General features: G+C 34.4%; 1 protein-coding gene across 3 annotated transcripts in view; it reads left to right on the plus strand.

Moving 5' to 3' along the window:
- The window catches only part of GALNTL6 (polypeptide N-acetylgalactosaminyltransferase like 6), a 1,233,774-nt gene that overhangs the window by 291,328 nt on the left and 916,083 nt on the right, over positions 1 to 26,363 (plus strand). Inside the window, exon 1 of one of the 3 annotated variants that reach the window (XM_016952513.4) lies at positions 17,630 to 17,731. The exons of the other annotated variants lie outside the window; for them this stretch is intronic. The gene's annotated coding sequence lies outside the window, so the exon portion shown is untranslated. Of the gene's footprint in view, positions 1 to 17,629; positions 17,732 to 26,363 lie in introns of those variants that run through there. 3 annotated transcript variants of the gene reach the window in all.

A 26,363-nucleotide genomic window follows, 5' to 3' on the forward strand; every position in this document is an offset into this window, starting at 1 on the left:
TCCCAGCACTTTGGGAGGCTGAGGCAGGCGGAACACCTGAGGTCAGGAGTTTGAGACCAGCTTGACCAACATTGTGAAACCCCATCTCTACTAAAAATACAAAAAATTAGCCGGGCATGGTAGCATGCGCCCATAATCCCAGCTGATCGGGAGGCTGAGTCAGCAGAATTGCTTGAACCGAGGAGGCAGAGGTTGCAGTGAGCCAAGATGGCACCACTGCACTCCAGCCTGGGTGACAGAGTGAGACTCCATCTCCAAAAAAAAAAAAAAAAAAAAGATATTTGAATTTGGGAACTTTGGGTTTTATGAAATTCTCATTGACTTTTTGAGAATTCACTGAATCAATCAATGAAAGTATCAGAGATTTTGTCTCTTTTAGTTCTAAGGCTCTCATCAATGAAGAATTTTGTTAAAGCCAAAAATACCAACATGGACCATTATAATTTTTTTTTCTTGCATAAAAGAATTGTACTCAGTCAAATGTAGCAAGTATTGTAATTGAAATGAGTGTATATGAAATGACAACATTCACAGCAGAGACTTGGAATGGTCCTCGAATTGGTTGTCCTCAGAGTTGTCTAAGAGTTGACAGAGAGAAGAAAATATGATGAAGCCTTTTCAACAGATGAAACAAGATAATAGCATGGCCCAGTATGTGACACAGGGCCATTTGTTAGCCATTCATCTGAAACATGACTAAAATAATATAAACAGTAGTCTGAATGACCCAGTTGTAAAGTTGTGAATAACTATGTCAACAAAAATTTTTGCATTCTCACAGACAAACCACTAAATAAAGACAAATGTCAACCTCTCAGCAATTGCCTTTCAGTTATGAAGAATAAATGGCTCTGGATAGAAACAATTTAAATGGCTGTAAAACTGATTAACCACATGGCTGAGAAACAGAAAGCAAAGCTCCCATTTGTTGCTTGGCTGGAACATCCCAAGGCAGATGAAATTTGCAGGCCCAGCACAAAAGGCCTCTTAGGGACATGATGGATCTTAGTCCATTGGCTTCACTGGTTAAAATGTAGCATACAAATCTTGATGGGATCTCAAGAAAAACAGTCAAAAGGGAAATAAAATGCTTATAAGTATGTAATTTTATTAAAACAAGTTGTTACTTTTATAAAAGACTTCTGAAATAAAGAACTTGTCAAATAAAGAGAATGATGAAACTTAACAGCTAAAATTTGATCATTGATTGGTGAGCTGTTCCTGTCTCTGGGAAGGTAAAACAGAATATTCTCTTTCTTTTATGAGTTATCTTGGACTTTAGAACTTTTAGAGGTTCCCCTTTATCTTTTCTTTTTTGGTTATTTTGGAAGGCAAGGCTTATAAAAATATAAAACCTTTTTTGAGCGATGTTATGAGATGGGCTCAATGTTGGATACAGCTAAGGCAAGAATAAAAATGTTAGATTATCTTTTCTCTTTTTTGAATAATTTAATGAAGATGTGAATTGTTCTCAACAGCTGATCATATGAGATAAGGAAATAAAACGTGGTTAAAAATTATCGGAGGCCATCAGTATAGCTATCATTACATCTGATGTTGCATCAAAAATCTTTTAAAGAAGATAGGATGAACTGTGGAAAAACCTGTTTGGAGAAAGTGATAATAGTACTTTCACAATATTTAGTTAGTCAGTAGCATATTTTAAAAATTAAAGAAAAAAGTGCACATATTTCAGGATGTGCTATATTAGCCAACAAGCATTTTCTGCCAAGAATCTTCCTAGAGAGTTGTCAGAGAAATCTAACCTTACAAAAGCTGCCAGTTATTTACAAAACAGTGGCTTAAACCTACAGGATACCTTGGTTGTACAGAACAGACTCCAGATTACTATTAATAAATGCTTTCTATGCTGAATTCCATATGATCAAAGGAATCAGACACATGTTTTGCTGATTGCTGCATACCTACAGAAAGGATATCTTTCTGTTAAATGTTGCAGATTTGGATGATACATTTGATTCTCTGGATATACTGACACCCATAACTCCTAAAAGAAAACATCAGGACTGCTGTTCATTATGAAGCAACCCTTATGTTCTGGGCAGAACCCACGGAAGAGAAAAGAAAATGGAGCTAACAGTTCATTTGTTTTCTTGCCTTGACATTTTTCAAGGAAACATTAAAAAAAATTTTAGGAGTAGTAATCTCACTTAATTTTGGCAGGATATATTCCTATACTAAGCTTTCCTCTTGGTGGTTGGAAGTCCCATTTGGATCTTCAAAGAACCCTCTTCACAGGCAATCAGCATCATTAGATAATCACTCAAGGAATTTTGTTTCAGCAGCAAAAGAAAATTTCCAAGTAAAATTACTTAGGAGAACTCTGGAATAAAATAAATTGAGGTTTTCTCATATTTTAATTTTTCTAAAAACATATTTGTAAGAACTTTCACTTTTTGGCAATAATACAGAATGACCACCCAGCCTGGTCTTACAAATTTATACTATCAAAGATGGAGAGGAATGATGCAAATAGCATCTATGTTCATGTCAATACCACATGATTAAGTAAAGTGAACATCTTTTGAAATCAGAATATTGTTTTCTTTTAGATTTCTGATAAATTATTTTTAGCTTTATTTTATTTTGAAGTTTTACTAAACATTAAAAAATCAGTACAGAAAAGATGAGCTTAAGTTAATTGAATGAAATAATTTTACTGACATTTTTCTGTATGATATGAGAAACTTAGCACTTTACCCCTTCTTTTGTACAAATTTTTACTATAATTTAAAATTTGAGATTTTAGATTTACATTCCTATTCACTATGAATTTTTATTTTAATGATTATTTTTTGAAATTGCATTTTTACAACTACAGTGAGATACTTGGGGGTAATTTTCTATTTTAGGTTTTCTGCTAACTGTTCATTTTTAGTACTAATATACATTTTATTTTTTGGAGCAGTTTTAGGCTCACAGAAATATTGAGTAGAAGGCACAGAGACTGCATACATACCTGCTGCCCCTACAGCTGCACAGACTCAACTCTTACATTATCATCATTCTTCACCATAGTGGTACATTTGTCATGTTTGATAAACCTATAATTAACACATTATGATCAATCAAAGTCCTTAGTTCACATGAGGTTTCACTCTGGGTGTTTTATGTACTATAGGCTTGCACGATGACATGCACACACTATTAAAGGATGAGACTAATTTCACTGCCCTAAAAATCTTTGCCATCCATTCATCCTCCCTGTGCAACCCCTGGAAACCAATAATCTTTTAACTGTCTCCTGAGTTATGTTTTTTCCAAAATGTCATATCCATCCAGTATTTAGCCTTTTCAGATTAGCTTCTTTCACTTAGCAATATGCATTTATGGCCTCTCCATATCTTTTCATGGCTTGATAGCTCACCTCTTTTTAGCTTAATAATATTCCATTGTCTGAATGTACTAGAGTTTATTTATCCAGTCACCTATTGAAAGACACATTGGTTGCTTTCAATTTTGGCAATTATGAATAAAGCTGCTATAAATGTCCAGGTGTAGGTTTTTTTGTGGACGTAAGTTTTCAACTCCTTTGCGTAAATACCAAGGAGTTCAGTTGCTAAATCCTATGGTAAGAGTATGTTTAGTTTTGTAAGAAATTGCCAACCTGTTTTCCAAAGAGGCTGTATCATTTTTGATTCCCATCAGCAATGAATGAGAATTCCTGTTGCTCCACATTCTTGTCAGCATTTGGTATTGTCAGTGTTCTGGAATTTGGCCATTCTAATAGGTGTGTAGTTGTATGTTCATGTTGTTTTAATTTGTATTTCCCTAATGACATAATGCTCTACATGCTATACATTAAATATTTGTGTTCCCCCAAAATCCATTTGTTGAAATTCTAACACCCATGATGATGGTATTAGAAGTAGGATCTTTAAGACATGATTAAATTCTGAGGCTGGAGCCTTTATTAATGGGATAAGCACTCTTATAAAAGAGGCCCCACAAAGAGATTCCTTACCCTTTTAACCATAAGAGGTTATAGCCAAAAGATACTGTGCATGAATTGGGAAGTGGACCCTCGCCAGACACCAAATTTTCTGATGTCTTTGATCTTGGACTACCCAGCCTACAGAAAAATGAGAAAATCTGTTGTTTATAAGCCACCCAGTCTGTGCTTTTCTATTATAGAAAACAAAACAGAATAGGACAGTGCATTTTTGAGTTCTTTATTCTGATACACATTTCACCGAGAATATATAGGTAGGTAAATTTCTTTTTAAGGGTCTTAGCATTTTTTAGAATGTCTTTTGTTTTATTTGAGTAATAGTGGATCTGTTATGCACTGCATTCAACATTTTTTATGAATTAGCAAGAAAGGTTTTATTTCACTAGCCTCACATTCTGATCCCATTTTTCTCACTTAATGAATTTATGCTATAGCATTATATAGGTAAGATATTATTTAATCTATCGATGATTAGCATTTTTCTTATTTAGATGGTATTACATAATAGCACAGGGTATAAACACCTGAAAATTACACAGAAAATAACAAGAGGAGCAATTTGAGCAGTATAAACATATGTACTATGAAGTAACTGTAGTATTAGAGAAAAATGGTTCTTAAAATCAGACATCTTTATTTCTACTTCTTTTTCTATAGACAGTACAATGACTATATAAAATGTTACAATGCACATATAGATCTGAGTTAAGCAATGTCTATTATTTTTATTTTTAAACATTTTGTCATTTTCCCCAACACTGTGAATGCTGCTTTGAATTAAACATTTCAGTAGAAATCAAAGACATGTTTATACAGCTTGAGCTGCAACAGTTTGCCTTATAAAATACCTTGCAAAGAAATAATGATATACATATTTTTGCCTAAACTCTTCATGAAACGGATTGAGATTTAAAGCTCCTTTCAGACAATGACCAAAGCAGACAGGACCCTCTGGAGTCCTCTATTTTCTGAAGTGTTCCAGCACGATGCTTTTTGATGATCGGCTGTTTCCCTGTGTGTTGAGCTTAACTTGTTGGGTTGTATTTTCCTTGTTAAATGTCGAACTTTTTATTTGTTTACTTGTTTTACAAACAAAATTACAACTACTCAATCTCTTCAATTTTGACAATGTCTTACCAATAAAATTATAACTACTCAATCTCTTACTTATTGAAACAAGACAAACAAAAGAAAACAGCATAATTGAAGATTTAGCTGAAGAGAAAGTAATTAGAAACATGCCAAATAATTTCATACCTAAATCAAAGAAATGCCAACGTGAGCATGCACAATGTTTGTACAATTAAAGCTTCTCTTTATAATTTGAATGCAGAAAATACTTATGAGGGTTTAAAAGGGATGAAAGAGCCACATTCTTTTGACTAATAAGCTTGTTTATAAATGAAAGTCAAATTTAAAACAGGCATTTTTGTTAGAAAAGATGCTGTTTTATGCAAGGTTACAAAACCGTAAGTAGTTATGGTCAGGGCTCTTGTGGAGAAAGAAAAATTGGGAGTCAATTTGGAAATATAATCATCCTTCCTAATAAGAAAATGCTGTCATCAGAAGGGTATAAGTCATTCGTTCCTCATCATCAAAATCTACTTGCCTTAATTTATCTGAACCATGCCAGCAGGTATATATCTATAGAAATAAAGGGATTTAACAAGTTGTCAACTTACAGCTTTGACAATACTGCTAATCAGAAACTCAGCAAGCTCTACTGTATCATGCTTCAATCGTTGGAACAATAAAGAACCCAGAGCTTTAGAGTATCACAAGAAAAATGTCAGAACAAGTTATACGTCGGCACTGTGAGGCCCAGAGATTGATAATTTAATTAGGATTAATGGTAATTGTTTTTAAAAGAAAAAATGAATGCTCAGATAATTTCCTTGGAAGTTTAAACACAAATAAGCAGGACAACTTTACTGTTTAGATGTATGATTCTTTTTATTATACAACGAGTATAAAACTGAGGTGTTACATGAGACCTGCCTGCTAGAGATAGAGATAAACTTTGCTCGAACCTCCAAATTTTATTACATACGACAGTCGAGGGACTGTCTCAAAACCTTCAAAAAGTCATGCTTCTTTTGTTTAAGTGGCTCAATCTCACTCCCAAACATCCCCTCCCTGCTAAAAAAAGAAAAGCACACAAGCCATTCCCATCAACCTTTTGTGAACTTAATAACTTTACTAATGGCTTACAGGTATACATGCTTTGCATAATGAGATTTCACTGTGAACTGTTCTTAAGAGCTCTATATCCTTCCTTTCTACTATCATTTATTCTTCTTCCTTTTGAGGATCAACACAAAGTTATCACTTTATGTTACATAGAAACATTTAAAATCCTTGATGTCTCACATTGAATACCAAAGGCCTTGTCCAGTATTTTCCCCCATCAATTATAGTTCTCTTTCTAAGTGTAATACTGATGACAGCTGTTAATAAGATATAAAATAGGGTATTTAAAGATTCTGAAGAAACCTTTTAGAATTGCTTCAGGAAGGTATAGAGCAAAAAGTTATTGAAATAATTTTGAGAAATTGTTTTTAGTTGGAAATACATATAGAATAGCTTAGTGAAGATGATGTAAAATTGATAGATTGTAAAGAGCAAAGAAAGCACACATCTTAATCTTCTTCCATTTTTCTCAAACTCAAACATTTTTAGTGCAATATGGTTTAAGAATTCCAAAATATTGGTTTCACAAGGAGCTAATAAGAAACTAATGATGTATGTAAATAGAAATATGTTTCCAGGTCTTGATTATTTCCATTTCATAACTCCAAAATAGACTTTCAGTTGTTAGAACAGAGCCACTATTATTAATCTTTGAGTAATTACGGGAATGACATGGAATTTATGTGGCATTTCAAAATGGCAGAAAAGACAAATGGATTGTGGAACAGTAAGCCTGAAGTAAATATCTTAGAACATTTTATAATATATTATAAATAAAATAAGTTTGAATACTAAGAAAATAAGAAATTACAGTGAGGAATAATAATGTCTTATAAGGAATATTAATACCTAATTAATATTTTCTTTCTGTGAAATGTTTTCTTGAACATTGCTTTAAAGCAATGCCAAATACAGTATTTCAGATAAGCCTCTAAATATTTAGCTCTTACGGACAAAATTGAATAAAATATACAAATTATATGACAGTCAGTATTAATTTAAAAAATGAATTGAATCTACCTAGATACAATAGGTTTTAAACCTATTTTTAAAAATGAGTTGATGTCTACCTAGAGAGAATATAAATGCTAAACATGTAGGTATTATATGTGATTTTTCCATGGATATTTTATGATTTATTCTACGATTATCTTATAATTTGATTATCATATAAAAGTATATTCCGTGAATTTTTAGGTAAAAAATGCTGTAAACAAACAGCTAATGTGTTAGACATCTCATCAATATTTATCAGGTTTTCAAAGGATCAAATTATCATCCAAAATTAAAAGAAAATAACTTAGTTAATATCAAAGAACATATTGCTCTGTAATAAATTTTTGAAAAATCCTACAATGTAAGGAAACTTGGCAAAACAGCAGTCCATGTGTGAAAATCTGAGATTTTTAGATGACTGTTATCCCAAGATGACTTTTATTATCTATTATCCCAAGATGATTTTTAGATGACTGTTATCCAGGCTGGTCTCAAACTCCTTGTCTCAGTGATCCACGCACCTCACCTTCCTGAAGTGCTGGGATTACAGGCATAGGCTACTGCCCCAGGCTAAGATTTTTAACTACATTGATATTCTCTGTATTATTCCTCTGAGAGCTTGAGAATGGTAAGGATCAGAAATGAAGTAAAAAACAAGGTCTCCAATCAACATATGAAAATACAAAAATTATTCTGAAAATAACTCCCAGTTACAATGCTATTTCAAAGCACACTTTTTAAAACAGCAAAGTGCATTACAGTTTTTAATTCTAAATAAAGTTAAAAGTGAAAATATTTAGAAAATTTAATGTGATTTTCTTACTTTGATTTTGGGTTTATACCAATGAAGCAAATATAAGCTTTTTGTCTTATTTTGCTGATATAATTTAAAAATAAAGAAATACAACACAACACAATTTTAAAGCAGTATCTTTATTGCTTTTTAAAAAAATTTCCAGTGGATTAATCTGTTTATATTATTCTAAATTAAATTAGCATGGATGTATGTGTGTGTATAATGCATTATATAGTTTATTTGTTCTAGCAAAATTATTTCTATTAGTGCACTGCCACTAAACCATTATTACAGACAGAATAATAAAAATTGAGTAAATTTTTAACTTTAAAGCAAAATTCATGAGAGCAAAAACAACGTAATAAACTATCACACCAACATAATTCTAACTCTCACATCCACACAGATATCTTACCTGCAATAGCTATTTCTCAGTCGTGTTTTATCTTCCAGCTGAAAATGACAGTGAATTAAACTGACCGTATTATATGTTATGGTAATCACATATTGTCTAAAATGTTATTCTAATTGAGTCATTTTAGAATGTTTTCATTATATTTTCCTATTACAAATAATAAAAACAATGAAACACTCACTGAGTCCTTATTATGTGACAGGCACGCTTATAAAGGCTTTATGTGTATTAACTCATTTAATACTTAAAACTAACTCTTCCCCTATTAGATAGGAGTCTATGACGATGAGAAGTCTCAGGACATCTACGTTTGTTTTATAATATAGTTTGTTTCAGAATGCCATGAATTTATTTTACTTTATTATTGTTCCTTATTTTGTCAGCTTTACAGAATAATTCCTGAATATAATCAATGCAAGTTTTTGGTTTCAAAAATTTTATTCTGAAATAACTCAAATGTCCATCAACAGGAGGACGTAAAAACAAATTGTGGCCTATTCGTGCACTAGAATGGAACTGAGCAATGAAGCCAGAAATTAAATGCATCAACATGAATGAATCTCAACAACATTGTTGAGACCAAAAGAAATTAGAATAAAAAGAGACGAAATTGTAGGCTTCCATTATTAAAAAAGTTTCCAAATAGGAAAACTAAACTAAAATGAAAAAAACAAAATCAGAACAACTGCCAATTCTGGAGATTTAAGGGGGAATGGTGAAAATTGACTGGAATGAAAATACAGAAACATTCTGGTGAGAAAAAAATTCTTCTATGACACCCTAGGGTTATGGGTTATCTGGGTGTATCTGTTTTTCAAAACTGTAAAGCTAACCTTTGTGCATTAGAATATGTGATATTTTACCTTCAGGAAAAACAACTGTAAATAGAGTAGTTATAGTAGTGATTGAGATGTGGAGAGTAGATAGCGGTATAGGTGGTAGATGAATGAAAAATGTTGATAAAAGTTGAGTGATGAATACATGGGGCTTTATTTTACTATAGCTTTATTTTATATACTTGGAATTTTTAATTTGTAATATAAAATTTTTAAAAAGCCATTTCAAGTGTTTTCCCTAAAGGCTGTAGGTTACTGTCATCAATACTTGGTTAAGAGGTACATAAAGTTTCATAGTATTAACAAATAAAGCATTAGATAATTATAGGAAATTCAAAAAGAAAATTTAAACTAAGATAAAACTAGCTCTAAGAAAGGAGGGGCCCGGTGCAGTGGCTCACACCTGTAATTCCAGCATTTGGGGAGGCCAAGGCGGGTGGATTACTTGAGGTCAGGAGTTCAAGACAAGCCTTACCAACATGGTGAAACCCCGTCTCTACTAAAAATACAAAAATTAGTTGGGCATGGTGGCATATGCCTGTAGTCCCAGCTACTCAGGAGGCTGAGGCATGAGAATTGCTTGAACTCTGGAGGTGGAAGTTGCAGTGAGCCGAGATTGTGCCACTGCACCCCAGCATGGGAGATAGAGCAAGACTCTGTCTCAAAACAAAAAAGAAAAAAAAAAACCAAAAAACAAACAAACAAAAAACAAAAAGGAATAAAAGAAAAAAAAGAAAGGTGGGTGGAGGAGAGCTGCTTTCCTTGATTTGTAAATTTCTAATAAGCAGTGATTTTTTTTTCTTTTTTTGTGAACTGAAGCTACTCCTGAAATGAGAAATAGACAATGTTTCTAGCTTTTTTCCAGACTTTTAGACTTTCACTTGAACAGTAATTTCCTGTGTGTGTGAGATACACAGATACATAGATAATGCCTTTTTTTTTTGCAACTATCTCATCAAATCTCGTATTCACAATAAAGTTATTTCCATGCCGAGTACATGGTCTTAATAAAAATCGTGTTATGAAAGCATACAGTGGGTTGTGTAAGCAGTGTGTGAATATTGATTTCAATATTACACTATTGTATTTCTTGATAATGCTAGAGAAAATGTAATTTGCAATGCATTTATATAAGGGCTATAATAATTTGTGGCATCATTTTTATTGCGCATTCGTGGCTCATATTAGTTTAAAGCTTAAAAAGCTGTATTTTTCTCCATTAAAAAGTTGTATCTCACTCTAACATTGCATTTCAGATTTATTTCAGTGCACTAATCATAGTAACAGAAATGCCACTCATTCTAACACATTTGAAAAAACTGAATGGACTCATTATTTGGTTATTATCAACTTTTAATTCTGAATTCCTATGGGTTTTCATGCAATGCACTCTAGTACATTCAGAAACAGGAGAGAGGGATATATTTAGGTAGAAGCAGTTTGGCTAATGTGTTGGATATTTTACAGCTATTTTCTTGGCCATGTTATAACATCCTGAAAAAAATCACAGAATCATCCATTTAACACCTCATTTTAGACTGTGCTGTGTTCTAACCAGAGGTCAGCAAACTTTTGCTGTGCAGGATCAGAGAGTAAATGTTTTAAGTTTTGCAGACCATAAAGTCTCTGTTGATTCAACTCAGTCATTGTAACAAAAACAGTCATAAACAATGAAATGAAAGGACATGGCCATGTTCTATCAAATCTTTATTTACAAAATCAACCTGCAAGCTGCATGCCAACCTCTGTTCTGGACTCATGCATCACAAACTTCAATGTGCATAAAAATCTACAAAGATTCTCATTCAGTAAGGTCTGGTGAGGAGCCCAAGAATTTGAGTTTTGAACTGATTTTCTGTATGATTTAAGCTACATGACTTAAACATTGTGCACCTCATTTTCTATAGCTGTAAAAAGAGCTCAAGAGTTTCTTCCCTACCTGCTCAACACATTTTGTAAAAATTGAGCAGACTAATATATGTAAAATTTAATAAGTAGCATACAGAGTAAGAAATAAGCATTATGAAGACAACGTATTGAGGATTTCTTCCCACTTGACTACTTTTTCCCAGTTCTGTACACCAGAATCTCAATGGTGTAAGTCATAATAGAGCCATAATAGGGTCTATTTCAAATACCCTTCTTTCATAGTTTCCAAGAACATGTTAAAGATTTATTAGTTTCCAATTGTTGCTGTAACAAACTATCACAAACTTAGGAGCTTCAAACAACACAAATTTTTCCTCTCAAGTGCTGGGGGTCAGAAGTTTAAAATGAATCTTATGGGATTAAAACTAAGGTGCCAGCAGAACAGATTCCTTCTGGAATTTTTGAAGGTGGTACCTGTTCCCTGCCTTTTTCAACATTAGTGGCTGCCCTCATTCTTTTACTCAGGGCCTCATATCACATAGCCTTTATCCCTTTTTTTTCTCATATAACTTTCTTTTATAAGGACCCTTGGATAATTCAGAATCATCTCTTCATCCCCATATCCTTGACTTGACCACATCTGCAAAGTTCTTTTTCCATGTAAAGTAACATATTGACAGGTTCTGGGTCCTAGGACATGGATATTTTTGGGGACCGTGATTCACCCTAACACACAAGAGTATGAACAAGGTAAAAATAAAGTCGGGGGGTGGGGTGGGGAATTGAGTTTTCCATAGAAAGAGAATGATAATGGACAGAACATAGAATTCTGAAACTTTCCTGTCAGAGTTGCCAATGTTTAGGGTCCTAGAGCAGAGAGGATAAGGTGTCCTTTAAGAGGAGGCTTTGCCGAAACCTGAACCAATAGCAGAAGGGTGAGATATGCCTAACTAAGTTGGAGAGTTTTTGGTCTCGGTGATAGGCAGGCCTAGTTTGCCTATAAAACTGAAAATGGGCTAATGAACATTGCAGCACCTTTTCCTCTAGGCAAAGTCCTCTAAGCCCTTCAGCCTTCTGTGTTTAGGTTGATTGTGTCAACCTTAATAACAGAGAGGGAGACTCTCTAAAAGAAAATGGTATGTATTTGAGAATCGGCATTGCAATGGGAATACACAGGCCATAGTAAACTATGTGCATATTCAGGAAGGTAAAAGAAGACAAAGCATTTTAAAGAAAAAATGAGAATTACATAATTATTTTGAGATAATTATACTTGGCTACAAAGATTAATAACAAGGGTGGCACAAGTCCAAGTTTGGACAGGCAGTTGCTTGGCAGATGTTCTCAAGAAGCATTGTGTGTGTGTGTGTGTGTGTAAGTTTGTAATTACATTTGCAAAAGATTGTGGTTTTTGCAGTCTTCTGTGATAGTTTTTGTTATCAGGCATTCATATATAAGAACCCTCACTTCATGGCCTTCCTCAGCTCTATTTGTCAGGGTTTTAACACAAGTGACTCCATTTTGATTCTTACAGCTTTCAGACATTTCCTCCTTTTGATCAAGATCTTTACCCACAACCCGCAAGCATTGATGATCAATTTCCTGTATTTAAGTTTTGATTGTCCCTTGGTGCCTAGATGAACCTGTCCTGGTTAGTCTGGTCTGGTCCCACATCAGAGACAGTAATTGATGAGTAAGTCAGTGTCAAAACTTTCTTATCTACATTTGAGCAATTTCAAAGGAGGTATGGAGGTAGTGGTTCTCAGGCTAGGTCTACCTGGGTCCATGGTAAGTTCAATATGTCTGTTCCACAGGTATTGATTATCATCTCAAAGTGCTAGGCCAACATTACTCTCATAGGGGTTGTACCTCTGGAAAAAATTAATGAGTAACAAGAACAAAAATTAAAAAGAAAAATACAAAGAAAAATTAATAGTGATATCATAATCTCAGTTTACATAATAGTTTGAGCTATAAACCTGGGCTTAAAGGAAACCAGTTAAATAAATCAAATAATCATGGGAAATTAGGTGACACTTTTTTTTTTTAACCACGTGGCCTATTTTCTTACTTTTTTTGTATATAGACCTCACCTTTCCCTGAGGGATTTGTCCAGATACAGCATGTAATGTTAGTAATAACAAAGACATTTCCTTGTTTAACCAATAGATTACATAGAGCAATTTTATCATCTAGTATCCCATGACTAGGCTGAATTCGAGCAGAGCGTGAGCAATGGCTGTATGAGAAATATTGCCATACTCACCCACTAGGTAGACTAAAGCATCTCATAGCTCAGGTTCAGTCAAGTTACCAGCAGAAGCTACTGAATGTGAAATTTCAATTACCCCATTATCTTGCCAAGTGTAAAAAGTAGGCATTAAAAGGGGAAAGAGTCTCATTATGATATGGAGTCTTGTTCCAATGTCTTGGAAAAAAGCTATCTACAGCATGCAGCTATCAACTTATCATTCTAGTTTGCAGTTTGAATGTTTCTGGTTATGGCACCAGGCAGTTTGGTGAACTTTCTGTGTGACCCATACATCAGGCACGAAAATTACCTCTTAGAATTCATCTGGTTTCAGCTTATACAGCTTCAGTACAGACCAGTTCCCATTTTTAGTAATATTACGGAAGTGTTAATGGGAGGGGAATGGAGTTTATAACGAGCAAAAGACTATTCCTAGGCAAGTTATTAGAGGAGTACACATGTTCACTAGTGAGGAAAAGCCCCTAACTCAGTTATCTCCGGTTAGGGCTTACTAAGTCCCTTCTGGGTCAGAAGAGCCCAGCCACAAGGCCAAGTGCAGCCACTGTGGCCATGGTTCTCTTTTTGCTGACTGTCAGTATCTCCAAGGATTCTATCAATGGGCAGCATTTCTAAGATCTCTTTCCTGTGGGGGAACCCTTACCTGCTCATGTCTGGCTATGTGCCTATTCTAACATAAAAAGGTTGGATTGGAGAAATCCAGAAGAATTCAGGATCTAGTCAGTTTATAGTAGGTAATAAGAACTCTAAAACAATGCCCAGGGCTAAAGTCTTATAACAGGTGTTTTATAGCTTTTCTTTAGAAACAAAACATTTTTCTCTTTACATTGATCAGACAAGAATCTCAGATGGAAAAATCTTTCCAGGCTTGGAAGCCAAACCAAGGCAGATTTCAGATTTTACCTTCAGTCTTGAAGTTTCTAGGACTGTCAGGAAGTGACAATTTTTATTCACTGACAGTAAGGTTTGGAACCCTTGAAGCTGGGCATTCTATGCTAGTTCTCAAAAAAGATATTCCAGTTAAGGCTTTGTTTCATAATTAATGCTTCCGATTGTATCATTTTCTAAAGAGACAGCAAAATTTTATTAAACTTAATACAAATAAACATATTACCACAAGAATACCCACACATAGTTTCCAAATTTCAGAGGGATCAAATAGAGAGAAAAAGTAAATGTTTCCACCTTTATTCACAAAAACAGACTTTACCAAATTGCTGTATTAACTACAGATAGCTTAAAAGAAAAAGTTTTCTTAAATTTGGAAAATAAAACATTTAAGTTAAGAATCCATAGTTTCAAAAAAGTCATAATTTTTTTTTTTTTTTTGAGACGGAGTCTCACTCTGTCGCCAGCTGGAGTGCAGTGGCACAATCTCGGCTCACTGCAACCTCCATCTCCAGGGTTCTAGCAATACTCCTGCCTCAGCCTCCCAAGTAGCTGGGATTACAGACGTGTGCCACCATGCCCAGCTAATTTTTGTATTTTTAGTAGAGATGGGTTTCACCATGTTGGCCAGGATGGTCTCGATCTCTTGACCTCGTGATCCACCCACCTCAGCCTCCCAAAGTGCTGGGATTACAGGAATGAGCCACTGTGCCTGGCCTCATAAAATTTTTATCTTCATCAGTTAATTAATCTCTGTAATTAATTTTTGTTCAGCTTGATATTGTTTGGAAGTTTCTCAAATTGGTCAGGTTCATCATTTCAGAAATTTTTAGAGTTCTAAGAATTTTTTATGTCATCCTTTGACCTTAAAGTTACTAGAAACCTACACTTAAGAGTACTTCTTAGTCTTTTACATGCATCTGAAGGCAAGTGCTTTTAGAGAAAAATCAAAACTGTAGATGACAGAGACAGATGAGCCATAGTTAAAAATCTGATGGAAGTTTGTTATAATCAGCAATTAACAAGAAAATTTGGTTATTTTTGTAATATATAACATAATAACCAGAATTATGTCTGATGCCATATTAGGTTTCTAAACTTTTTATGCAATTTTGGATTATCCATATCAATAACATACCCATAAATGTAATTGAAAGAATAACTAGCATCACTTATCATTTGACAATGTTTCCTATATAATTCATCTAATTAATGTAATGATCTAATATCTCTATAGGACAAGAGTTCCATTTTTTGAGGCTCTCTCAAGGCCCAGCTGAAAAATCCCAAAGTTAGTTCTAGGTCAAAAAGACTTAGAATTTTGATACTGAGGAAGCCCATCAAAGATGCCAAAAGATTCAAAACACTTCATCAAAACAGGACTGTAGGTAACTGTGAAATAATAGTATTTCTTTAACCAGGGTGATAATCAAAATAAATAAAGTACATGACTGTAAAAGCAAAATAAAACAAATTTAACCTTTTCAAAGTTCAGCTTTCCTAAGTTATCAAAAAATCTAATAAAGGCAACAAAGGACATTATCTTGATAAAACATGAAATCCTTGTTTCTTAGGCCTGTTACCAAAAAAGAAAAAAACAAATCTACTGAAGAGTGATTGCTTCTCCTTAAAGAAAACTCTTTTAGGTAAACTGGAAAGTAAACCTAGTACTTAAATTTAATCAGATGTAGTAAGACAGTGTACAAGGTTATGATTGTACAACATAATACACGGGAATGTAAACAGAAAACTAGGACCTTGAGCAAGGGAATACATGGCTCTTAGTAACAGCATGGGAAGTTTCCTGGTCACATGAAAAAAAAAAATAGACACATCAAGAAATGCCAAGAGTACAGAATGAATTTATGCTTGAGGAAAACTTTGCTTTTTTAGGCCTTCAAGAAAGAACATTTCAGCATCAGGCCATAACAGCAGAGTTAAGACTGAAGAAAAAATTATGAGAGCTGATGAAAAAGCTGAAGGAAAGAGTTATGAGCACAGCCAAGCAAAAAGATGTACCTTCTCAAGGGGAGAAAGAGGAAGAACAAAAGGCAATGATGTATGACCTGCAAATCACATAAAGTTAGATAAAGCAAAAGTTGAACTTCTGAGATAGAAATTTGAGAAGCTTCAAGAGGAAAAATCTACCTCAAGAAATGAAATAATCTAAATAAAGACAGAATTTTCAATCTAAATCCAGAAAAATTAAATAAATCTCAGGAAGAAATATGGCACAAATAGAAACTGTAAAACAGGAAGAAGCTGCAGTTTAGAAGATGGTTGAATGGTTGAAATTTTTTTTAAACATATTTCGGAATTAAATCAAAACCTAGCAAATTTTACTAAGAGCAAACACTTCAAGAAACCTTGCTGTTTGAACACAAGGAACCAAATTGTTAGTTTTGTATAAGTGTATTTTTAATATCAAAGCTCAGTCTTTAGAAAGACACACAAATAATTCTCTTACAATTATAGCCAACCTGATCACACACAAATTTCCATCATAAATTCATCTTTCACAAACCTTCCATCACTTACTCAGACATTCCATGACATGACCAGAACTTCAGCTTTGTCCTACACTTCCTCTTTCTTACATAACCAGTCATTTGACTTTAGGACAAAAATTTACCACATAAGATTCTTTCTCATAAAAAAATTATTATTTTTTTGTTTTTAATCTACCTTACCAAAAATGCATTTTCAAATGTATAACCTTCTTCATATGTCTTTGTTCTACTAACTGGTTCCTCTCCATCATGTTTCTACTTACTTCCTTCATAAGTCCATATTTTGATACAAACTTTTAATAACCTCTGAATTTAGACAAAATTATTCTTTAGTTCAGTAAAGAACATATTTTTATTTCTTTCTTATACTTTCCCTTATCAAAAACATCTTTTTGGGTCACTTTCTGTACAGTATTATATATATACATTAGAATTTTTAACACTTAAAAACTTCTTTTCTAGTGAAAACCTAGGAAGCAATATATTTTGCACTGTGTCACTTATCAGTATTATCTAGATAAGAACCATTTTATAATTTTTTAGAAACATGCTTCCCTGTAACATAATTATGTGAATTAATAGACTCAAATATATGTAGTTTTTCTATAAAACTTAAGAAGCCAATAACAAATGTATGCTTACATTTAGAAATTTTTGTTTTAGCATTTTTTTCTTATTTGGAAGTGACTTAGACATTTAATGAGTATCTATCACTTAATTTAAAATAACATAACTTTAGACTTTCAAACTTCAATTAGCGATTCAAGATGGCTGACTACAGGCATCCGGTACTTGCCTCCTCCACAAAGTAGAACCAAAATAGCAAACAGGTAATCACACTCTGAGTAGATCAACTAATACAGAACACCGGCGTTCAATAGAGAAGTGACAGGAAACACCTGAAGTGTAAGGGAGGCGAGGAACACAGTGCAGCTTGCTCAGAAAGGATCAGCTGGCAGCCTGGAGCGGCTCCCCAGTGTGGGCAAAGGGTAAGTGAGTGACCCCAGTGGTTCACATTCCCACCAGAGACTCACATCATAGCCATAGAAAAGCCCCTAGACCCTCGGAGGCCCTGAGACTAACATAGGAAGCTGCTTGGAGACCACACAAAGGCATTGCTCAAGAGAGGGAGCTCACACTGGGTTTCACACAACCTCAGCCCAAAGCAGCTACAGCAAGACACCATATTGAAAGCCCAGCCCCCACCAGAACGTACCCTAACTGGGATCCCAACAGTCCCTGCATCTCCATATTTCTGAAACCTCATTGACATTCCCTACCCACAGCCACCACCATAGCTGGCTGGCTGCTACCTCCAGGGCTAAAATGTGAACCGTTGGCAATGACCCCGCTGTCCTCAGCAGGGAAGCCACCACACATTTTCACATGCCTCAAGAAAGCCGCCAAACATTTTCACATGCCTCAAGGACAAGCTTACCTGCCCCAGCCAGGGCTGAAATGTGACTGAAGTAATACTCCCCAGTCACCTGCATATGACTGCTGCTTCTGAAAGTAACCCCATTCTCCCCAGTAGCAGGGCTGCAGTGCAGCCACTGCCACCTCTACTCAAGCATTCTGATGTGGGCCTGGAGATTACCTTGAGCCTGCCTACTACAGCCAGTGCCTGTTCACAGCATGTAGGGGCCTGAAGTCAGGCTTTCCTGGCCTGGCTCTACCCCTCAGTACCCGGCCACTCCATCTGAGAGCCTGGGAACTACCCAGCTCAGTCCACCATTGTTGACACCTGAGTATTGCTACTGGGGCCCAAGGTTGGGCCCATCCAGCCTGCCACTACCACCATAGCAGGCACAGGCCCACATGCAACAGCCGCAGGCTGGTGACTGGTGCATTCGGCCCATCACAGCCACTGCCAACACCAGCACAGACCACTTGGGACTCAGAGGTTATTTTACATGTACCTAATTTAGCTTTAACAATCATACTTGGATTACTTATGAAAACTAAGATATTAGGCTAAGCTAGTCATCATTTCAAGTTATTTCTCCGATAACTCTTTTTCTAGCTTATGATTATCAGGTGATCACCTAAGTAAGAATCTGAAGTATATGGGTATTTTGCCAATAACTCATAAGATATAGTTGTTTTTATTAAACCAATACTATGAAATTGGTCTTATTTATCGAAGTGTTATACAAACAAAAATCATCCTGTTTTTAGGCTTGGTTTATAGTTTCATGATTTTAAAACATTTATCAGGGACATACATAAAAGTGTCTAAGGTCCGGGTGTGGTGGCTCAAGCCTGAAATCCCAGCACTTCGGGAGGCCAAGGTGAGTGGATAGCCTGAGGTCAGGAGTTTGAGGCCAGCCTGACCAACATGGTAAAACCCCGTCTCTACTTAAAAAATACAAAAACTAGCTGGTCATGGTGGTGGGCGCCTGTAATCCCAGCTACTCTGGAGACCGAGGCAGGAGAATCGCTTGAACTTGGGGGTGAAGGTTGCAGTGCGCCGAGATGGTGCCATTGCATATCAGCCTGGACGACAGAACAAGATTCCGTCTCAAAAAAAGAAAAAAAAAGTGTCTAAACAGTAAACTCAGGCAAAAATGTACAGTGACAATTCTGAAGATATTTCAATTTTTATTTTGACAAATTTTAAAACATCTTACTGATCAAAGATGCTTCAGTCATGGAAATTAAAAGGCATTTAGGTTAATTGCTATATTTTTTAATATGAGCACTCATTTATCTAAACCAACCTGTATAGGATCCCTTAAGGAGTTTTGAGCTGACTATGCCAGATTTTACCATGTAGATAAAACATACAAGAGGCATAAACATATATATAAAAATTTAAATAAAGATCCTATAGATTTCCTTTTAGAATTTTAATCATGAGACAGTAAAACATAATAATATAAACTCTTCAGTTTATAACAGACAATTAGAGCTGAATTATATTTCTGATAATACAGGAACTGTTTACGTGGCTAAAATTTTGCCGATAGGTAATGTAATGAAGGTTGTGGACCATAATTTTGAGTAAAGTAATTTGGTTTAAAACAATTATTTTATCTTTTTTCCTCTGTTTTGAGTTTTTAATGAGTTTCAGTGTTAAATTTCTAAATATTTACTCTTTAGTTAGGACTGGCTATTTTTCTTTTGTTATAAGAAAAACAAAACATCCAAGCGGCCTTGGATTTTTAATAACCAATCTTTTTGTTTGTTGTTTGCCAGTCTGGTTGTTTGACTAGTGTCAATGCAGGGCAGGATGCATTTAAGAAAAATATTTGCAGGCTTTTTTCCCCCTCTCCTATGTGGCAGGGAAAGTAATCTTTATGCCCAACAGTAATACCTTATGTTATGGCTCTGAGCTCAAGATTTTGGCCGGTTTGATTTGAAGGCCTAACCTTTATAAACTTTTATCTAGTTATTTCCTTTTAGAATTAATCCTTTGATTAATTGTTTCATCATGCTAAGCAATTGTTAGTCTAGCTTAATTTATGTTCACATTTCCAAAGGTGTCTAGATTGTTGGTTGCTAAGGAGCTGTTGTAATTTGTAAAGTCATTAATTTGAAAGCCCTTTAAGACTCTTATCTCTTATTTTGGTTTGAAATGCCCTAAGAAAAACTTCTAAGTGGCTTTTGAAATTAGCAGCATTACATTATCTTAATACAAATAAAAACGTCAACAGATTCAGAGTAAGTAGAAAAAAATATACAGACAGAAAACTTAGACAGCTCTACATGTTAACTGTATAGTTGGTTGCACTTTCTAATTCAGTTCTAAGAGAAAAACAACTTGGGGAGTGCAAACGAACTCCATGATGGCATTGATTTTAAAACATGTATGAGGAAACTCCACATTGGTGGCTAGAGTCCCAAACAGCTTGGCATGCCTTAAAGTTTGAGAATCCTATTTCATTTTTTAATTTATCTCTCAAGATCATGCCCACCATTTAAAATGTTGGGCGTTTATTCCTTTCAGAACATGATCAGAAACAAGCAAGATAAAAAACAGCCAAATCATTTACAGATGCACGCAACCAAACCAAAATAAAATCAGAGTGCTCACAAAAATGTTAACCCAGGCATACAGATCGAACAAAATATTAAACATGTGTGGAGACCCAAAAGTAAATTTGACAGAAGAGACATGCCTCACAGAGAGAATGTAGATTCTGTAGGATCCAAAATACTCAAACCACAAGAACATTTGTCTTTAGTCTCTAATAAAGTAAAAAAAGAACTTGCCAAAGTAAGAGTCCTAGAATCCAAGAGGAGATACACAGTGGGCTCAGTTGATACCACACTCCATTCCAGGGGTTGCCAATTTGTCTGAGGGGATCTCATTTTGGTCCTGCCTCTGGCACCATGATCCCAACCTAAATAACAAAGAGGAAGACATTCTAAGAGAAAATTATATTTATTCAAGGATAGGCACTGCAATGGGAATACACACGGCAAAGTAAACTATGTGTGTGTTCAGGAAAGTAAGGGAACACAGAGGATTTTAAAGGAAAACAATGAGAATTACATCATTGTTTTGAGGTAATTATTCTTGGTTACAAGGATCAATAGCAAGGTGGGTGCCAGTCAGGTTGGACAGGCAGTTGTTGGGTAGATCTCATTACAGAATTTTTTTTTTTTTTTTTGCATAAGATTGTGATGGCCTTTGTCCAAGATTGTGGTTTCCAGGCTTTTGTAATATTGATGTAACATAGCATTTAAATATGGCTTATAAATACGGAATCCTTTATAATTTAAGTTTAATATAATTACTTTATTCCAGGATTCAGGCCAAGAATCATTTCTTAATTTTCCAGGTAATCTGTAAAAAGATAATTAAAAGTGCCTATATTTTTGTTCATACTGGTCTCATCTATAAAATTGATCACTGAAAAAAATTGTAAGTGCTAAGTATACAAAAAAATTATATATAGAAGCAAGATTTATGATATATTTGTTTCTAATTGTAAAATATTTTCTTTCTACTGTGAGGTTTCAAAGTAATTAAAACAAACTTAACAGAAAATATTTGTAAAGTTAACATATAATATTAACAATCTGTTTTTTCAGCCCATGAACTGACAATATAGGTGTAAATTGTGCCATTTGTTGTTAGAAACTGTTAGGTTTTAAAATAAATTTAATCACATATGATTTTTAACATGAAAATTACCACAGTTTTATAGAACAGAAATTGAAAATATGAAATGAATGCATTTGGTTCTTTTTGTCTAAAACAAATCATTCTCAAATAGAAATATAATATAATTAAATTTTTAAAAATGGAGGGAATTGAACTCCATAAAGAGATATTTCATTACACATCGGGCATCCTTGTAGCCTATGTGAGTTTTTGGCCACTATCCCTGTATTTCTATGCACCCTCTATCTACTCCTTTCATGAGTATACCTCATGTAATATTTTAAGTTGAAACAACATTGCTTATTTTATCTGGAGATCTTGAAGATGAGTAAACTTTTTTATTTGTTATATTTAGCCAATCCTAAAAGTGTTCTATTACACTAGAAAAACAAACATATTTTTACAACCTTTGGGCTTTTGTCAAAGAAGATTTAATTTTAAAGAAAATATATGTAAGTACTGGGGCATCATTTAAAACAAACAAGAAATCTCTTCCTTTGTGTAAATAATTATAAGTAAGTACTGGGGAATCATTTAAAACAAATAAGAAATCTCTTCCTTTTTGTAAATAATTATAACTAGTATAGTAAAAGATTAATTCAACTGACTGAAAAAATATGAGGATCATATTTAAAATGAAAAAACAGTATTTACTTATGGTTCATTTTGTATAAAACACTTTCATCTTCCATGTTTCACCATGCCTTTAAAATATATATATATATATACACACACACATATATATTTTATATATATTACATATGTATACATGTATATATACATATATATTTTATATATGTGTGCATATATATACACACACACACATATGTGTTTGTGTGTGTATGCTCTTATTCATGTTGGAACTCATGCTGTCTGCTTCTTTCCTGTGCTCTTTTCTCAGTGTTTTCCTGACTCTCAGAATGCAAAATCTGCTTCATTTTTACCACAGAATCTCAGATTTCATCTAGGTAGCATGTAATTTATATTTAGCTGTAGATTCTTTGGGTGTGTTTTCTTACAGAGTAGATGATAAATTCCTTGGGAGTAGAGATTGTTTGAGCTTTTGATGCTTCTCTAGGGCACTGACTTACTACACTGTTCATTGCACACACTAGATGCATGGATTTATGTTTACTTTAACACTGGTCAACCATGTAAAATTGACATCAGATATTATGACTGATGGATAAGTACTGTTCTTCTCATGGCAGAGAATCAATGAGACAGCTCTCCTGTTTTGTAGAGCAAAGCTCTTATAAAATAGTATATATTATTCTTCAGAGTATTTATTGAGCACTTAAAATTGTTTGTTTGAAATGGATAGAAAAAAGAAAACAAAAGATGATTTTAAGGGAATAACTCAAAAATCTTGGAAGAGATATTTTATTTTGATCCTAATGCATACAAGATTAACTCAGCCCATCTGGTTATAGAAAAACACAAACAGTTTCTTCATTAAGTTTGAAATTTTGAGCTATCCAGGATTTGCTTTATCTCTAACAGTCTGTGCAGTGCCAAATGTTGATATCTCATTTCCTTGACTGTGATTAAATTTTCTTTATATCAGTGCTGTAGTATTTGAAAACACCCAATTTAATAATATCTTTGTCATATATTTTTATTTTTTGAACACATGAATTTTGTATTTCCAATGTGATTTAGATGACATTTTGTTTCTATCACCAAAAAATCATCTTTTCCAACAGCAGTTCAACTCTGAGATCGGAAATACTTTAAGCCTCAACATTGTCAATTTTGGCTCTTTGTCATTTTCCTCAATAGGGTTACTTCTTTATTAATTTCAGGGACCTTAAATATTGTGGTATGTATGAGTGTGCACGTGCGCATGTACCTGTGCCTGCATGTGTGTTTTTCTATTCTCCCATATCCATTACTTAAATATATGTTATTACTTCATGTTGAATTTGTCTTATAAACAAAGCCAAAAAACTCTATTTGTGTTTTTACTAGATATAAGCCATATTCTTTAGATGAATCATATTGGAACCTTTCAGTGTTTTTATGAATGCAGTGTTTAAAACAGCTAAACATCTATCTAAAAATGTTCCTCTTTGAGATTTGAAGAAAAAAATCTTACTCTTATGAACCTATCTCTCATAATATTGCCATCTGATCATTTAAGTATCTTTTTTCCCCTAATCAAATTTCAAAAGTCATGTTGTCACCTCTAAAATATAGAAACTGGGACATTTTCTGCCTTCATTTATAAATATTTATATGTCAGTGTCTACTTAGTGTTTGCTTTAATTCATCTAATTTTGTGTGTGCATGATAGAAACTACTTACAGGATTTTCCACTGAAAATTACAAATGAATGACTTAACTGAGAAATGCACTTTCAAGTGACTAATGAACCAAGCAAACAAATAGCAGAAAGAACATCAATGTGCTTATTCTCAAATCTTCAGCAATTCTGGGCTGTCCATTAGATCGTTAGTTAAGCACAGCAATACATACAAATATAAATTAGCCTGAACTCCAGTTTTTCTCCCTTAAGTATGTGGCTAACTTGCTAGTTGGGTAAGATAATGAGGTCACGATCCAGGAACTATGAATAGAGAATCCATAGAACTGGTTCTACGTATATTAGTATAAACCAATCTACATAGTTGCACATTTCAAGTTGTTCCATCTATGTAGAATTTAGATTATTGGGATTTGGAAGTAATAAATAGATTATTCATTGTCGATTCATTTCAACATATTTATTGAGCATCTAAATTGAGTGAGGAAAATTGGTTTAAAGCATAGCTGGCTCTCAAATATTCTATTGTGTAGTGAAAGACAAAAAGACAGGTAAACAAATACTATGAAACACTCTCGGGTTTGTGTTGAAACTATGGTGGATATCAATGAATGCAAAAGCATCTCCTGTGCTGCAGCCTGATTTGTATGGGGTTAAGATAAGCAGTGGAAAGTGTACAGCACGGGTGACCAACTGAACTGAGGTTTGGATAACCAGGGCTTCTTTAGTCAGTATCATGGATAGAGAAGCAGGATTCTAGTACATGCACTTACTATGTTCAAAGCTGCAGAAGCACGGAAAGGCATGGCATATAATAAAAGCTATAAAATGGCCATACACAGGTGACTGATGAGAAGTAGAGAGCAATGTATTTGGACAAAGTCTCAAAGATCACATGATAAATTATCTGATTCTCTACTAGCAGATGCAGATTTTTCTTGAAGAAAACGTAGAAGAAAATGAGTAATGTTAAAGAAGTTAGTCACATATTGAGTGTTTCGTTTGTATGAAAAAAATTCTGACAAGTCCTCAGAAAATTAGTTGACTGAAGAATGAGATCACATTAGGAAACTTTCTATGGTAAGCTTGTTTAAGCAATTATGAGGGTATGGATTAAGATAGTAACAGTGGCCGGGCGCAGTGGCTCACAACTGTAATCCCAGCACTTTGGGAGGCTGAGGCGGGCAGATCACGAGGTCAGGAGGTCGAGACCATCCTGGCTAACTCGGTGAAACCCCATCTCTACTAAAAAAATACAAAAAATTAGCTGGGCATGGTGGTGGGTGCCTGTAGTCCCAGCTACTCGGGAGGCTGAGGCAGGAGAATGGCATGAACCTGGGAGGTGGAGTTTGCAGTGAGCCGAGATCACTCCACTGCACTCCAGCCTGGGCAACAGAGCGAGACTCCTCTAAAAAAAAAAAAAAAAGGTAGTAACAGTGGACATGAGAGAATGAACTGGATTAGGAAAACATGGTTTATTCATCTTAATGACCTACTGGATAAAGATATAAGAAAAATAGGAATGTAGAATGGTTTCAACCTTTATATTAAACAACTGGGTAGAAGAGGGTATTTTATAACATGAGAAACATGATTGGAAGGGAGACTGGAGGCAATGATAAATTAAATTTTGGACATGCTGCAGATGAAATATATGACATAATTAAGAAAAGTTGAAATCTGGAGTATGGAGTCAGAGTGATTAGTCAGATATTCATCAACTGTATTAGTCAAGAGAGACTAATGGTTGTAACAAATAGCTGCCATATTTGAGTCATGCAACACAGTAAAGTTTATTTCCTGCTCATACAATAGCAGAGCAGAGATGGTCCTACCCAAAGCATTAAATAAACAAAGATTTCTTCCATCATGTGGCTTGTCCCTCCTCTGGGTCTTGGTCTTTGGCGTGTAAATGAAGAAAAATGTCACAAATGGCATGTTGGTAGATCACATTCACTCACATTCCATGTTCAGAATCCAGTGCCCCAGCCGCACCTAACTACAAAGAGGGCTGGACAATGTAGTCTAGGTGCATGCCTACTTTTTTACTAAACAGTGAGATCATTTATGATGAGACCTCATTTGACTCTTTCAAATTTACCATCCATTGCTTCTTAGCAGTCATCTAAGTGCCAGCTTTTCTAAAGAGAAAAACGTGGATATTGGGGAGCTTTTATAACAATAATTATAACTTAAATATTATAAGCTATACTTATAATTTTGATATATTAGTTTTTATTTT

Source organism: Pan troglodytes, chromosome 3 (assembly GCF_028858775.2).
Source record: "Pan troglodytes isolate AG18354 chromosome 3, NHGRI_mPanTro3-v2.0_pri, whole genome shotgun sequence".
Lineage (NCBI taxonomy): Eukaryota > Metazoa > Chordata > Mammalia > Primates > Hominidae > Pan > Pan troglodytes.